Source organism: Theropithecus gelada, chromosome 18, assembly GCF_003255815.1.
Source record: "Theropithecus gelada isolate Dixy chromosome 18, Tgel_1.0, whole genome shotgun sequence".
NCBI classification, from domain to species: domain Eukaryota; kingdom Metazoa; phylum Chordata; class Mammalia; order Primates; family Cercopithecidae; genus Theropithecus; species Theropithecus gelada.
This window is the reverse complement of record NC_037686.1, coordinates 7,386,288-7,401,431: the sequence shown is the minus strand read 5'-3', so window position 1 is coordinate 7,401,431 and position 15,144 is coordinate 7,386,288. Positions and strand designations below refer to the sequence as shown.

General features: G+C 44.1%; 1 protein-coding gene and 1 non-coding gene across 5 annotated transcripts in view; both read right to left on the bottom strand.

Annotated features, from left to right (window-relative positions):
* The window catches only part of L3MBTL4 (L3MBTL4, histone methyl-lysine binding protein), a 449,874-nt gene that overhangs the window by 53,309 nt on the left and 381,421 nt on the right, over positions 1-15,144 (bottom strand). The window lies entirely within an intron of this gene.
* Positions 10,526-10,642, bottom strand: LOC112611792. Its single transcript, XR_003116753.1, has one exon. It is a non-coding gene; the product is annotated as a U5 spliceosomal RNA (small nuclear RNA).

The window sequence follows — 15,144 nt, the reverse complement described above, 5'->3', positions numbered from 1 at the left end:
ATACTGTTATGTGAAAAAAATTGCAGGAAGCACAGTACATACAGCATACTACTTACTATGTTAAAAAATGGTGAGGATAAGAAAATCTAATCCATTTGCTTGCTTATGCCTAAAGAAACTCAAAAAGGATACATGAGACTTTTGTATCACATGAACAGGCTACTCATTCAAAAATCAAAAAGTCAAGAGAAAATGCTAAGATAGTTGTGTTTTATGTTTTGCTTTACCAGAGGATCTGTAAGATATGATTTCTTTTGTTATCTCATTTCTTGACCTGGAGAAATCATAAGGAAATACTACCTTTCTTTGATCCAAATGGTGAGTGGCCACGGGACCTACCCTTGCAGAGTGAGAATGGGAGACCTCCTGCCTAGCACGCTCAGCCCTCCTCCACACTCCGCTCTGTAATCACAGACCCCACTCTTTCTCTGCAGGAAGGCTGTGACCTTGGTCTTGGCTTGGTTTTTGCTGCTCTAGTGCTCTAGAGACATGTGACAGCTCAAGGAAGGTCCATCTGTATCTGACAAAAGATGTCTGTGGGCTCCTCAACAATACAAGATGGTACAACTTTGTATCCAGGTGTCTTAATTTGGGCTACAACAAAATACTATAGATTAGTGGCTTCAACACCACCTGAGGAAGCCCTGTGAGGAGAGGCTGTGATGATAGGAGGGAAGTTCTCGCATCCTCATGTGGCCTTTCCTAGGTGTGTGCGTGTAAGGAGAAAGAGCTCTTGTGTTTCTTCCTTTTCTTACAAGGGCATACTCATGTCTGGGGGCTTCACCCTCATGGCCACATCTGAACCTAAATGCCTCCCGAAGGCCCCACCTCCTACTACCCTCACGGGGGATAAGGGCTTCAACCCATGAATTTGGGAAAACAGAAACACTCAGTCCAGAGTACCACAGGTTTGGATTTTGTATAAATTCCTAAACCGGGTACTGTTTATTACAATGTAGCCCTTTTCTTTTGCCAATGCCTTTACAAAACCTGATGTTTGCTGAGGGTAGGAATGAGGCAATAGTCTGTGTTGTCTGACAGATTGACATAAACCATTTCAGACCAATGGAGAGCCTCTCCTATTTTAATAGACCTGCTTTAGGAAGCCATTTCAGGGTTTAACACTCTCAGTGGGATGGGAATTACTTACTGTCCAGCTACAAATACTAGTGATTCTTGTTTGGCACAAGTGGCTCAGAGGTGTGGCGAGGAACCACACAGACCTTGGGAGGCGTGAGCTGTGAGGTGGGTTCAGACCTCAGAAATAGAATGACCTTGGCTGGGTATGGCAAGAAAGGTGAGCATCAGGCAGGCAAAGATTCTCAGTTACAGAAAGGCAGATGGGCAGGCAGGACAAGAGGTCTATGGCAACCTAAACGTAATGGCCAGAGAGTGAGTCCAGGAACTGGGGCCTCAGGCTGACAGTACATGTAGGTGTTAGTAGCACCATGTGCCTTGGAGGAGCAATGACCAGTCAGGATGAGGCCAGCCTCTGGTCCTCAGGTAGCAGAGGACAGATGGTGAAGACCTGAGGGTCAGGGTCCAGGAGGCTGCCTAGGAGCCTTGAATTTCCCTGTTACTACCAGGAACTCAAGGCTCCCTAAGTCAACACATTATAATGCTTGTACTTCTAAAGTCCACGGAGAAGTCAAGGTCCTAAAGGCCAGTTTTAGTATCACCGCTCCTTGGTATTCGTGGGGAAATTGGTTCCAGGACCCCTTTGGATATCATTGACAGGATGCTCAAGTCTCTTATATAAAATGGTGTGTATTGCACATAATCTACACACACCCTGCTGTATACCTGTAATCATATCTAGATTACTAACAACACCTAACACAATGCAAATAGTTATTATACTGTATTTTTACTTATGTTATTTTTATTGTTTTATTATTACTTTTATTTATTTACTTATTTTGAATGTTTTCAATCAGCAGTTGGTTGAATCTGTGGTTGCGGGTGAGGACACAGAGGGCTTCCTGTACATATGTGCGAGAATTCTTAGCACAACTTCCATCTTTGATATTTAAATCAATCTAATTTCATTCTATTCTATTTAGCCTTAATTGAGACTAAAAATGAAGTTGCCCATTATCTCTTATGAGTCAGCTATGGACTTAAGAACCATGTTTCATTAGTTCCTTAGTCATTTCTTATCTAGACTGTAAGAAACATACTTTAACCCTCCATCACAGGTCTTTTTTTGGCTCTTTAAAATCGATGTCTGCCTTCTTTATCCTTGTCGTGTTTTCCGTGATGCTTTTAAATTCTAGTTTTGACTAGCTATTCAACAAGGTGCAAAGTGTTTTTTTTTTTTTAAGGTGGTAAACTGAAAGTAATACATTTCTGATTTAAAAACCTCTATTTTCTCTTTCTTGATAAGACAGGCATTAAAATGTAAAAGCCAGAACATGAAATAAGAAGTGCTAATGAAAATTTCACCAAGTTGGAGTTTAGATTTTAAAATGTTACTAATCTAATAAGAAACCCAGGATGAATGTGAAGGGTCAGGCAGCTCAGAGAGGATCTGTGCTATGCCTTCAAAATGTCCTCCAAATTTCACATGAAAAATGGTTTGTGATTCATTTTGATCAGTGATGATTCAACTTATCTAAAAAAATGAAGCCTCAACAAGTACAACTGGAAAGCAACCTCGCCACCACCTGCATACACGATCGCTGTAGTGAGCGCCACTTGCGTGGGGTATTAATACTGCAGCATTTCTCCTGTGTGACAGATCTGGTTTCAATCTGTGTTTCTTCAATTTTTATCAGTGTTGGCCTAGATTTCTAAAGCTGAGCTAAAATGGAAATATCCTCCCCCCAACCTGCTTTAACCCATCTGTCTCCTTTTATTTACATCATATAATATCATTTTCCTTGAAGAAGTCTAATTTATTTATTTATTTATTTATTTTTATTTTTTAAAAAAGCAAAATGGAAGTAAAATAAATAGAAAGTATTTCCTCACAAAATAAAGCATAGGATCTTCCCTGTGGGTTTATACCCAACCAGCCCTCACTACAACAGCAAATTTAATAAAAAAAAAAATCAGTATGAGGCAAGGCTGGACATCAACAAGAACATTTCTTTATTACGCCCATGACTTTAGAACCACCTTTCACTTGTCAAGTGACTCAGTGACATCTTCCAAAATACAGAATGCAAGAATATTTCTAATAATCTGCTAATACTGGTCTCCTTATTCCAAAGTGGGGAAGTCAACCTGGATAATGACTCTGCTAAGTGCCGGCATGGGAAGGGTTTATAATTATGCAGACTCTGTTGTTGTTACTGCTGCCAACAGAATAACTTATCAACTTATGTTGTCTCATCAAGGGACCAAAAGCACATCACCAGTAAGAAATGATTTCTAAAGAAGACTTAATTACCACTATATGTGTTTTTAATGCTGGCTGAAAATACACAAGAAGACAAGCTAAAGTGACATGTGACAAGTCCTCATTCAGTTTGTCAGCCATGATAGCATATTCAGAAAGATAAACCATTAAAAAAAAGGATCAAGAGATAAAGGTAGATCCTCCCATGACCTCAAAATAATTATAGCATTTGCTGGTGAGGCCGAAGTTTCCATACACAGATACCTGACATAGACAGTTCTATGGAATTCAAGGGAAAATGAGGGGAGGGGACAGGAGACAAGCTCAGTGTGTGGTGTTAATCGAGTAGTATTCTGACTGAGCCCCAACTGAATTTTTATTTACCCATTCTAATATTTCCTGGAAACCAAGGCTTTTTACTTCTCTCTCAATCTACTCAAAATGAACTACTCCCCACCCCAAGGTGTTGCCAGCATTGAAAGGCAGCGACATATCATACCCTTTGGTGCCTCTCCATTCCTTCTCCATCCTCAACAAGCAAGTAGTCCCTAGCAATTAATCAGACCAGCTCAAAGGAAACCCGGTGGCTTTTAGGCATAAAACAGACCTGCTAGACACGGAGGAAGGAGGCCTATTTCCCCTATGTTCATGGTTTCTTGTAATAACACAAATATGCAGTAAAAAGTGACAGGAGTTTTGGCTGAAGTTGAATTGTTAAAGGGATATTTTTAAGTATAGAAAAACTAATCACTGTTTATTGAAACAGTGGCCCGGGCTGCTTTTCCGATTCCCATTAGTAGTAAACTTTGCTTCTGGACAGAAACCTTTTCTTTTGTTCTTTGGCTTGAAGAACATTAAATTCAAGTTTTCCTTAAAAATCAAATTTGAAATAACTCCTTAAACCTGCGGGCTGCTGGACTATGAAGATGGGAGGAAGGACATTTCAGGAGTCAACTCAGGTACCTGCACTGTGAAGCCTGGCACAGCTAACATCTAGAAACTGGATGCGGATTAGAGGAAACGCAGAAAACGCGGAGTGAAGATCACAAAACAAGCACGATGAAGAATGGAGGAACGGTCATCCTAAGAGCCGTCAGGAAGGGCCACAGCAAATGCGCCGAGGGATGCAAAGTTACGTTTGCCTAATAAGTATCAAGGAGGAGAAAAATCTCTCAGGAAACAAGCAAGTCAACAAAAAGGGGATAAAGAACTGCAGGTTCCAAATCTCTGGTGTAGATAATTTTAAAAGCATACACAAGCATCAGATTTTAATGTCAGTTTTGTCAGAAATCAACAGGATTAACCATGTTTCTCTTTTGATTAGTGGTGATGGCATGCCCTGGCATTTTCTGTATTAAATTCTCTGTAAGAGGCTGGGTGCAGCGGCTCATGCCTATAATCCCAGCACTTTGGGAGGACAAGGTGGGAGGGCTGCTTGAGGCTGGGAATTCAAGACCAGCCTGGACAACATAGTGAGACCTTGTCTCTACAAAATTTAAAACAAACAAACAAACAAACAAAAAAACCTAGCCGATTGAGCCCAGGAGTTTAGGGTTGCAGTGAGCTATGATTGCGCCACTGCACTCCAGCCTAGGCGACAGAGCAAGACCCTGTCTCTAAGAAACAAATAAACGAACAAAAACTCTCTGTAAGAATCCATGGGGACATGTGCAGTTTCTTGTGGGCCTGTGCACTTTTATAAACATGCTGTGCCTTTACTCTCTGTGCAAGTTTATCTCTCTTGTTCCATCTCTAATTCGCTTCTGGCACCTCTCCTCTCTTCTTTCCTCTTCTCCCATTTTTCTGCTCCAAGGGGCAACCAGAGGTCCCCATCGCTGCACAGTTCCTCAGATCTGGGCTTTGTTTTCCTCGTCTGATGGAGCAGAGTGACCAAGTGGCTCCCTCAAACACATGTTCACTCTTTTAAGGGGAATCAAATCAGCAAACCTTCCAGTCACTGCCTGCAGGGTCCCTGTAGGTCCAATTCTGATGCCAGGAGGAATGTCCCTGTGTGGACTGACTTGCAATGAGGACCTAGAGGTGGGCACGGGCAGGCGAACCCCAGCTGGCTGGCAATGGGAGGCAGCTTTTTAAAGTCAGAACATCATAGCGAAGGGAAGACTCACCCGCTCCTTCTCCGTGCCAGCTCTCTCTCCTTCCAGCTTCCTGCATTGTCTTGCTCTTCCCCTCACTTGTCAGCTACAATTGGCTGGAACACAGTCTTGGGCTGACTCAGAATGCAATGTGTAAAAAACTTTCAGTTAAATACTTCCTTCACTTTTCCATGATGATGAGGAGCTGTGCTCTTCTTCTGATCCCTCAACTTCCAAGACACTCAGATTCCTGCTCACCATCTCTCCCCATCTTCTCACTCTGCTCATACCCTTGGCAGCCCTAGGCCCACCCTTGCCCAGTGAACACCTACAGTTCCTTAGTGTGTCCTCAGCCTTGCCTGACTGACCAATGTCCCTGCCATCTGCTCTTGAAGTGCTGCATATGCCTGCCTCTCAGAGGTCTTCTTGCAATTTGAATTTTGCATGATTTGCCATGTTTTGGATTAGTCTGCCTTTTCTACTGTACACATGAGGCAGATATAGCTTCCAATTTTGTCTATGATGATCCTCAGATCTGGCACGTATTAGGCAACCAGAAGTATTTGCTGAAGGACTGAGTGACAAAAGGGATTGATCTGATATTTGTTCTTTCCTCATGATAAGCTTTCTCAATTATTTTCTCCTTCTCTTGGTACCAGGTCTTTCCTGGTAGAGAGAAGAAAGTCACTCCATTTTCTCATAGCCACCCTGAGGGCAGGCAGCCTGGGAAGTTGTCTGTGGAGGCTTGTGGCTGGCAATGAGAAGACTTTTCTTCCAGTTCAAGGTCAAGAGCCCAGTATGACCTTGGGTCAGAGACTTCATTACTCTGGGCCTCGAATTTCTCTTTGGTAAATGAAAATCAATTTTTTTCTGCTTCTTCTGCCTCATATGGGGCTGTTGTTGGGACAAAATTGAGTTTTAAAGATGCCATATAAAGATAATGATTACACAAACATAATGCATCCTTAAAGTAAAAAGGTTTGTGGCACTTCTCTACCATCTCTTAAAATTTCATGTACCACTGATGAATTCTCTATAATGTGGGCCTTCTTCTTCGAAGAAGCCTGATTTTCAGAGAAGCTACCTTTCCAGTAAACAGATCATCCATCCATCCAGTAGGCTAACTGTTACTGAGCACACAATTAAGCAAGCAACTACAATACAGAATGGTAAGGTCCTGGAGACAAGAAGTAGAGGCTGCTCAGGCAGAAGAGAAAAGGGTGCCCCATGCAGATCATGAGGTCAGAGATGGCTGCAGGATAAGCGAAGACTGCACTGGGATCCAAATATCGATTAGCAGGGCATGGCAAAGCGTGTGTGCGTGTGATCAGAGGCCAGAGGTGAGAGGAACCTGGAGGACTAGAATAACAGAAGAGGGTCCACATGGCTAGAGCTCAGTGTGGGGCAGAGAGCAGAGGAGATGGTGAATAGGAGAAGAGGAGGCTAGAAGGGAATAGAGGACAAAGGGTTTTGTTAAGAAAACTTGACCTTACCCCAAGAATATTGGGGAAACTTTGGCGAGCTTCAAGCAGAAACATTACTTGATTACATCTGACTTTCAAAAATGTCACTTTGGTGTGCAGTGTGAAGAAAGGATTAGTTAGACAGGGCAATGGGGGAAACAGGAAGAGCGGGAGGACTGGCCCTTGTAGGAATCAAGTGAGAAATCCTGGTGGCTTAGATTCAGGCAGTCATAGCAGGAGTGGACTGAAGTGGGCGGACATAAGGGGATGCCTTTACTGACCCAGAGATGAGGGAGGAAGGGGAGGTTTGCGGGGAGGAAAGATGATGGGGGAGGTGCTTGGGGTCATACAAATGGAGTATTTAGCAAGCAGCTGAATTTGTGAGTTAGGAGCTCAGGATAGAGATGAGGGCTGAAAACACAGGTAGATTTCCAAGTATTCTGCACAAACACTGCTGAGGCCATGGAGTAGATGATAACCCCCAGGGGGACTGTGTAGAGAAGACATAAGGTCTGGAGAAGGGAGAGGGCTCCTGGTAGTCAAACTTTGAGTTAAGGAGTCCAAGAAGAAGGGGCGGTGATGTGGGAGGGAAGCCAGAAGGACATGGTGCTTGTGAAGCTTGCAGAAGGTGGGGGTGGACGGCCAGTCGTGGTGAGCACTCAGTGCCACCCAGAGATAAGACCTAAACCCAGAGAGTCTTCTCAACACAATACCAACAACAACACAACACCAACACCAACACAACACCAACAACAACACAACATCACCAACAACACAACACCAACAACACAATACCAACAACACAACACCACCAACAACACAACACCAACAACACAACACCAACAACACAACACCAACAACACAACACCACCAACAACACAACACCACCAACAACACAACACCAACAACACACCAGCAACACAACACCAACAACACAATACCAACACAACACCAACAACACAACACCAACAACACAACACCAGCAACACACCAACAACACACCAACAACACAATACCAACACAACACCAACAACACGACACCAACAACACAACACCAGCAACAACACACCAGCAACAACACCAACAACACAACACCAACAACACACCAGCAACACAACACCAACAACACAATACCAACACAACACCAACAACACGACACCAACAACACAACACCAGCAACAACACAACACCAACAACACAACACCAGCAACAACACAACACCAGCAACAACACAACACCAGCAACAACACAACACCAACACAACACCAACAACACAACACCAGCAACAACACAACACCAACAACACAATACCAACAACAACACAATACCAACAACAACACAATACCAACAACAACACAATACCAACAACAAGGAACTTGGAGTTTGAGGTTCCAGGAGCCTTTGGGGGATCTAGAACGATGCTTCCCTTATGTTGCATCCTCTAGGAATCTTCACTGACTTCTCCAGCCAGAAGTGACTACCATCTCCAAATATTTGTTGAGCCAGTACTCTCTGCGTTGAGCACTGGGAATTATAAAAGAAATAAACTATGGGCCTTGAGGGGAGAAAGCAGTTACATAAAAATTAATCATGGCCGGGCGTGGTGGCTCACGCCTGTAATCCCAGCACTTTGGGAGGCCAAGGTGGGCGAATCATGAGGTCAGGAGATCGAGACCATCCTGGCTAACATAGTGAAACCCTGTCTCTAGTAAACATACAAAAACAATTTAGCTGGGCATGATGGCATGCACCTGTAGTCCCAGCTACTCAGGAGGCTGAGGCAGGAGAATCGCTTGAATCTGGGAGGCAGAGGTTGCAGTGAGCCGAGATCGCACCACTGCACTCCAGCCTGTGTGACAGAGCGAGACTCTGTCTCCAAAAAAAAAAAAAAAAAAATTTAATTAAAAAAAACGAATCACAACTCAGTGCAGTCTCTACTGAGTGTCCTGTGACCGCTGCAGAATATGAACACTTGGCTGGATGGTCAGGGCAGACCCCCGCTACAGGGCAGGGCATGTCAGGAGACAGAGCAAGGGAAATACCCCAGGTGGGGCTTCACTGCTTGAAAGGTGTGGAAGTGGGGTTGCCATGGTTTATGTGAAGGACAAGGAACAACCATGTGTTTAAAGAGGAGGATTCTTCCAGGGGAGCAGCAGGGGCACGGATGGAGCCTTTGGAAGGGTCAGATGGAGGTGGACCTTGAGAGATGGCTGGAATTTCGAACTACATGCTGCAGATACTGGGACACCAACTACAATGGTCACTCCTTAGGCACCGTTTGGCTCTGATCTGTGTAATCTTACCCGTGTGATTATGGCTTTAATTTCTCTGAAAGCAATCTGCAGGTAAGGGGCATGTCTTTTTATCCTTTGATTGTTCCACAGGGACTAGCTCAGGATCTCTAACTCAAATATTCTTCATAGGAATGAAACTGCAAAGACACCTTTGTGGCCCATGAAGGCCAGGAACGGAGGCACAAAGCCCGGTCTCTGTGCAGAGACACGCCGAGTAGTGTACATGGTACCCAGTATGTAGCTTTTTATCCCTTATCCCCTTCCCGCTCCCCCTCTGAGTCTCCAAAGTCTGTTATACCACTCTGCATGCCTGGCAAGCAGGTGATTTCATCAGTAGCATGATTTGCTAAGTCTACAATACTTATGATAAACAAATAGGAGAACATGGGAGCCCCTGACTCAGTTTCAGGAGGATTGGGAAGTTTTCCTGGTGAGGATGATAGCTAAATGGAGACCTGAAGGGTGAAGGGCCAAGTGGAGGGCAGAGCGCAGGGGTACAGCAGGCAGAGAAAGGCCCCTGTGGAGACAGAGCCTGTGCGGAAGGGGCATGGAGAGGCAGCCAGGCCAGGGGTACCACAGCCTCCTGATCATCTGCCTCCCAGGGCAGAGCTGAGGCCCAGAGCAGAGGGGGTGGTAGACAGCCCGCCTGAGCTGAGGGGTGAAGCCCACCATCTCCCTGGAGTCCGTGATCATGAGATGAACACAACACCCTTCGCAGATGCTGGTCCTGCCCATTACAGAAATCTGGTAAAAAGAAAGAAGAAAAAAATGACCACAAGCATTCAGCATCTCCAGCAGAGATCGTTTTCTTCCTGGAGAAAGATTTCGAAAGCTGATGTTGAAAGAAACATGCAAAATGGATTTAAATGCAGTTGAAATGAGAGTGGACAGTCTGGGCCTGCTGCTGATTGGAGACACTTCTCGAGCAGTGACAGCGTGAGAGATGCTGGCGCCGCAGCCGCCCCAAATCAAGAAGAAAACAGTCTCCTCTTGACACTGATGCTGAGTCACAGAGCAGCAGCTGTGGAATTTTATTTACTTTTTCTAGATTTTACACTGTAATTTTAAATTATAAATGTTATGTCACAAAACACTACTGTCTCTTTGACATACATTTTCTGAATTGTGCCAGACACTGAATTAAGGGCAGGAATACAAAAATGAGGATAGCATGGTCCCTGCCCTTGAGGACTGCCCGTTAAATGAGGAGACAGACCCTTGGGTGACAGCCCATAATATCATGCAGACAGAGTGCACACCAGTGGGATGAGCGAAGTGCTCTGAGCAGAGGAAAGAGCAACTCACTCTTTTTTTTTTTTTAACTTTTCATTTAGCCCTGCCTAAGTAAGGCCTTAAAAAGTTTGGTTACGAACTCACAACTGTCCCTCTCCATGGGAATCTTTAGTAAAAAGTGAAAGATTTATTTGTTCTGACAAGAAAGCAGAGCATGAGAGCAATTAACTCTGAGAGCTGGATTTGGGGAAGGTTGTGCAGAGAAACGCATAAAGCAGTTGTTTTCAGAGCAGAGCCATGATTGCCTTGGAGTTGACCGGACAGCTTACCAAAAATGTCCTGCCCAGACCCTATCCCAGCCCCAGTGAATCAGAACCTCTAGCACAGGGAAAGCTGGAAACAGAACTTTTTCAGATGTTCCAGGGTTTTCTTATGCACAGTAAGGTATAAGAGCCACTATTTTAAGAAAGGCTTCGGATTTCAGTGGAGAGGAAGAGGAGGCTCACGGTAGAGGTGACACCATGAAGATGGAGATGTGGAAGTGATTGATCGGGTGGAGTCCTGAGTGCAGCAGGAGAGGAAGCTGGAAAGTCGAACCGAGGCTGCCCACCCAGAGGACAGTGACTCCCAACCATACCTGTTTATCCAAATCACCCCTGGAAGTGAAAAATATACCTACATTTGGCTCCATTTCCAGAATTGGTCTCTGAGGTGGGGCTTGAGCATGTGCATGTAAGCAAAGGCTGCACGGGTGATTCTGATGAACAGCAGGGCTGAGCCCCCACTGCACAGGCTAGAACCATGGGAGGTTCTGAAGTAAAGGATTACCCCAAACCCCTTCTCCTACCCACGGAAAGCCTGGTAGATTCTAGAATGGCCATTACCACTGACTATGTACTAAAGACTTCAGTGGCATAGCTACATCGAGAAATGAGAGACGTTCCGTGTGTTGTGGGCATGCAGTGTAATTCTTTAAATGTTCTAAAACAGGGAAAGCCCTACCATTTCCGCTCTACTCTGAATTCTGAGGGCCAGCTGGAATTTGTTCTTCTTGTAAACAAATGACTTCTGAATATCTAAACAGTAGCATTAATTATTAGACAACTGGATAATTTTTAGGAACTGTCAAACCAATGAGATGTCTATGCTCTGAAAGAGTTAAGGTCTGGAAGCAATCAGAGCAAAGATTCTGATTAGCACAAGAAGAGACAGCAGCAAGGATTCCAGCAAAGATGCCTGAGGCTACGCAAGTTAATTAATGACTTAACATTATCTCAGGGACCCCAAACTAACTGAAATCAACTTGTTGGCATCTTGAACGTGAGGTGAAATTGGTTGATAGAAATGTCATGATATTATCTCTTAGGATTAATCATCAACATCATAAAGATAGGCTTATAGTGCATTTGTCTTTCTCCAAGGAAACAGAGGGAGATGCATGGATATTACCTATAGCTTTTAATCAGAATTATATTCATTGCAAATGTCTTCAAACGCATTTCTGCTGTTTCACGGACAGTCACAGATTTCATACCTTTAAAGTATACCTCCCTAAGTATACTAGGCTGATGAGGCGAGAGCTTATTATGTGATATTATGTAGATCATATCCGGATGAATAAAGATGACCCAGAGCTAGTAAGTTACTCTAAGCACGAAAGCAACAGTGCAACTAATTCCCTAGGTCGTGGTAAAAGAAAATTTTTTGTGTAAGGACTGTCCCCTTGGTTCTCAATAGTTCATTACAGTTTAATGGAGGCAAATGATAAATTATATATTAGACTGTCGTTTAGAAACCCCTCATGTTGACCCAGCTGAAGTTGTAATTTTAGTCACATTCAAGAAATGTATTCTTTTTTCCTCGTTCGCCTTCAGGTGCATTAATTAGTTCAAGAAGCATTGTATAAAAGAAATTCAATCAAATGATAAAATAGCTACTATCTACTGAGCATCTAACTAGGTGCCGGGCTTCATATACATCATTTAAATTAGTCTACTTAGTCCTCCCTACAGTTTTGTAAAGTGAGGTATTATCTCCACTTTTGTAGAGAATGAAATTACAATTCAGAGAAGTCAGGTTAATTTACCCAAGATGAAAAGCTAATTAGTAGCAGGGCTAAGTCCAAAGATGGATCTTACATTGGCTCCTCACACTTTTAAAGATCAACTCATGTCTTCCAGACAAAGTTAGCCACTCTCTTTTCTGTGAAAATTTGGATCAGGTATGTTTCTATTACAGTACTTGTGATGTCATAATAATTCGTAAGTGTTTTTTTCTTTAAAAGTTTGTGTCCTTGAAAACAGGAGGCATGTCCTCTTATCCATGTCTGTGTTCCCAAGGTGCATCATTTATTTAGAAGTGTCTTGAATACCTACTGTGTGCCAGACTCTAAGTTGGACCCTGCAGATATAGGGGGGAACAAGATACACATGGTCCCTGCCCTCATGGAGCTCACATTCTATAGGAGAGACAGTATAATGAATGCTATGATGGGAGAAGTTTAGGGATTATAGGATTTATGAGATTAACCAGCAAAGCTCCCTTTCCTATTGTGGGGACGGAAGGAGGAGGAGCTAGGAATGATTCAGACTAAAGAGGGAAGAGATGTCCAGGTTGAGGTGAGAGGGCTGGCTCTGATATAGTCAGGTATCGGGTGGAGGTGAGGAGAAGGGGGAAAGCAGGTTCTGGAAAGAGGAAACAGTATGTGCAAAGGCAAGAGGTGAGAGGGCAGGCAGAGGAGACAGATGAGGATGGAGACGTGAGCAAGGACCAGGTCATAAAGGTCCCAGAAACCTGGTTATTCTGAGGTTGCTGAAAAGGCTGCTGAAGGGATTTCAGCATTCAGTGCCATGATTAGATTGGAAAGATCACCCTAACGGCAACGAGGAGAATAAGATGTAGGGAAGTAAGCAGAGAGGCAGGAAGACCAGATATGGAGTCACCGTCCTGTAGTCAAAGTGAGAGAGACTCTTGGGTTCTGCACTAGGTTGCAAAAGCAGGGAGGGAGAGAAGACTTCGGAGGCAAAATCAATTAGGTTTGGTTTCTAACTGGATATAGGTGATTTGTGGAGGAGAGGAGTCAAGGACACTCCTAGGTTTCTGGCTTGAGCAACTGGTTAGATGGTGGAGCCATTTTCTGATCTAGGCTTGGAAGATAGGATAATAAATTTGGTTTGGACTAGTTTCATATGTCTGGGGTGGATGTGCTCACCAAGCAGAGGAAGGTCAAGGTGGAGATAGGAGCTGATAGCCATTAGCCATAAGACTGAGTGAGATTACTCAGAGTCTGGGAGAGAAGAGAGCTCCACAAAATAGTATTTGAAGTAGGATAGAGAAAGAGAAGGCAATAAAGGAAACTGAGAAAGGAGAGGCCAGATGGGAGAAAATTGAGTCTAGGATGATGTCTTGGAAGCCAAAGTAGATTTCAAGAAGGTGGGAATGGTCTCATGGGGCCCAATGCTTTTCCATGGTCAAGTAAGTGAGGCCCTGGACACAGTCCTCGGGTTTTTCAATGAAGTGGTCAGTGGGCACCTTGACAGCAGGGTCAGGCCGTGAGGATAGTGGAGCTAGCCTGCTGCAGGCTGAGGACGGGGAGGAGCTCTGCAGAGGCAAAGGCACATCTTGAACCCAAGTCTCTTCATTGAAATGCAGAGCATGGTGAAACTTTTTTTCCCTTTTTCAGTGTGTTTCCATGTAGCTGTGGGAGATACTGCCAATAAATATATCTGAAGGGTAGCATAAAGCTTGGTGAAAAAATTCAGAAAAGGACAATGGAAAAATAGACTGAAGGTGACAAAGAGCTAAGACCATGAGTCACTCATTTTCAGACACAATCTGTTGGAAGCACTGCGGCCTGCCGTCCTGTTCCCCTTTGTAACCTGCAACAGGAGCTGCTCTCCAGTGGGGCAACTGCCTTTTGTGGCCCTCCCTGCATGGAAGTGACTAAATAGCAGCATTCAGACTATTTGTGAGGAGTGTACAAAAGGGAAGACACTGATCTTTAGGGTTTCTGTGAAATCTTTTTCAATATAGACAAACGGAGGTAAGTTGAGAATCGAAGCCATTGCAAGGCGCACCTCTGGTCCCAGTTCTCCTGGGGGGGTGGGTTTCTCAGCCTCCCCGCCAGCTCTTCCTGCCTCCCCTGCCTCTCTCCTCACCTAGGCTCTTTCTCTTCAGGCATTACACTCTCTCTCTTGTCCTTCCCTTATACCTCCTCCTCCTGCCACAAAGATGTGCTGAGCGCTGCTGGCTCCCCCAGTGTGGTGCTGATGCTGCTGATAGTCATTTAATACCCGGCATCTTCTGCCACTCTATTAATCCCAAATGTTGGTCTATGTCTCAGACATAACTTCTGTATCCTGGGCCAATTTCTAATAAACATTTTCTCTATGATTTTTTGGTAGGAAATCTAAAATTCAGCCTTTCTCAAATTAGCCTCATGATCTTCACCATACAATCTATTTCTCCTCAAGTAATTCTTATGTGTGGTTAATAACATCACCATATTCACCATATGCCCAGCTGCTGTTACAAGGTCATGTGTAACCACTTCATTTCCTTACCTTCAAATGGCAGCCCAATCCCTTTAGCTCCTCCTCTGCAATATTCATGGAGCTCTGCTTCTGCGTCTATGACCACTGTTCTTCCCAAACCTTCATCTCCTCTTGCCTGGACCTCGGGGAAGCCTCTGACCACGTGCCTTGTCTCTGATTTTGCTC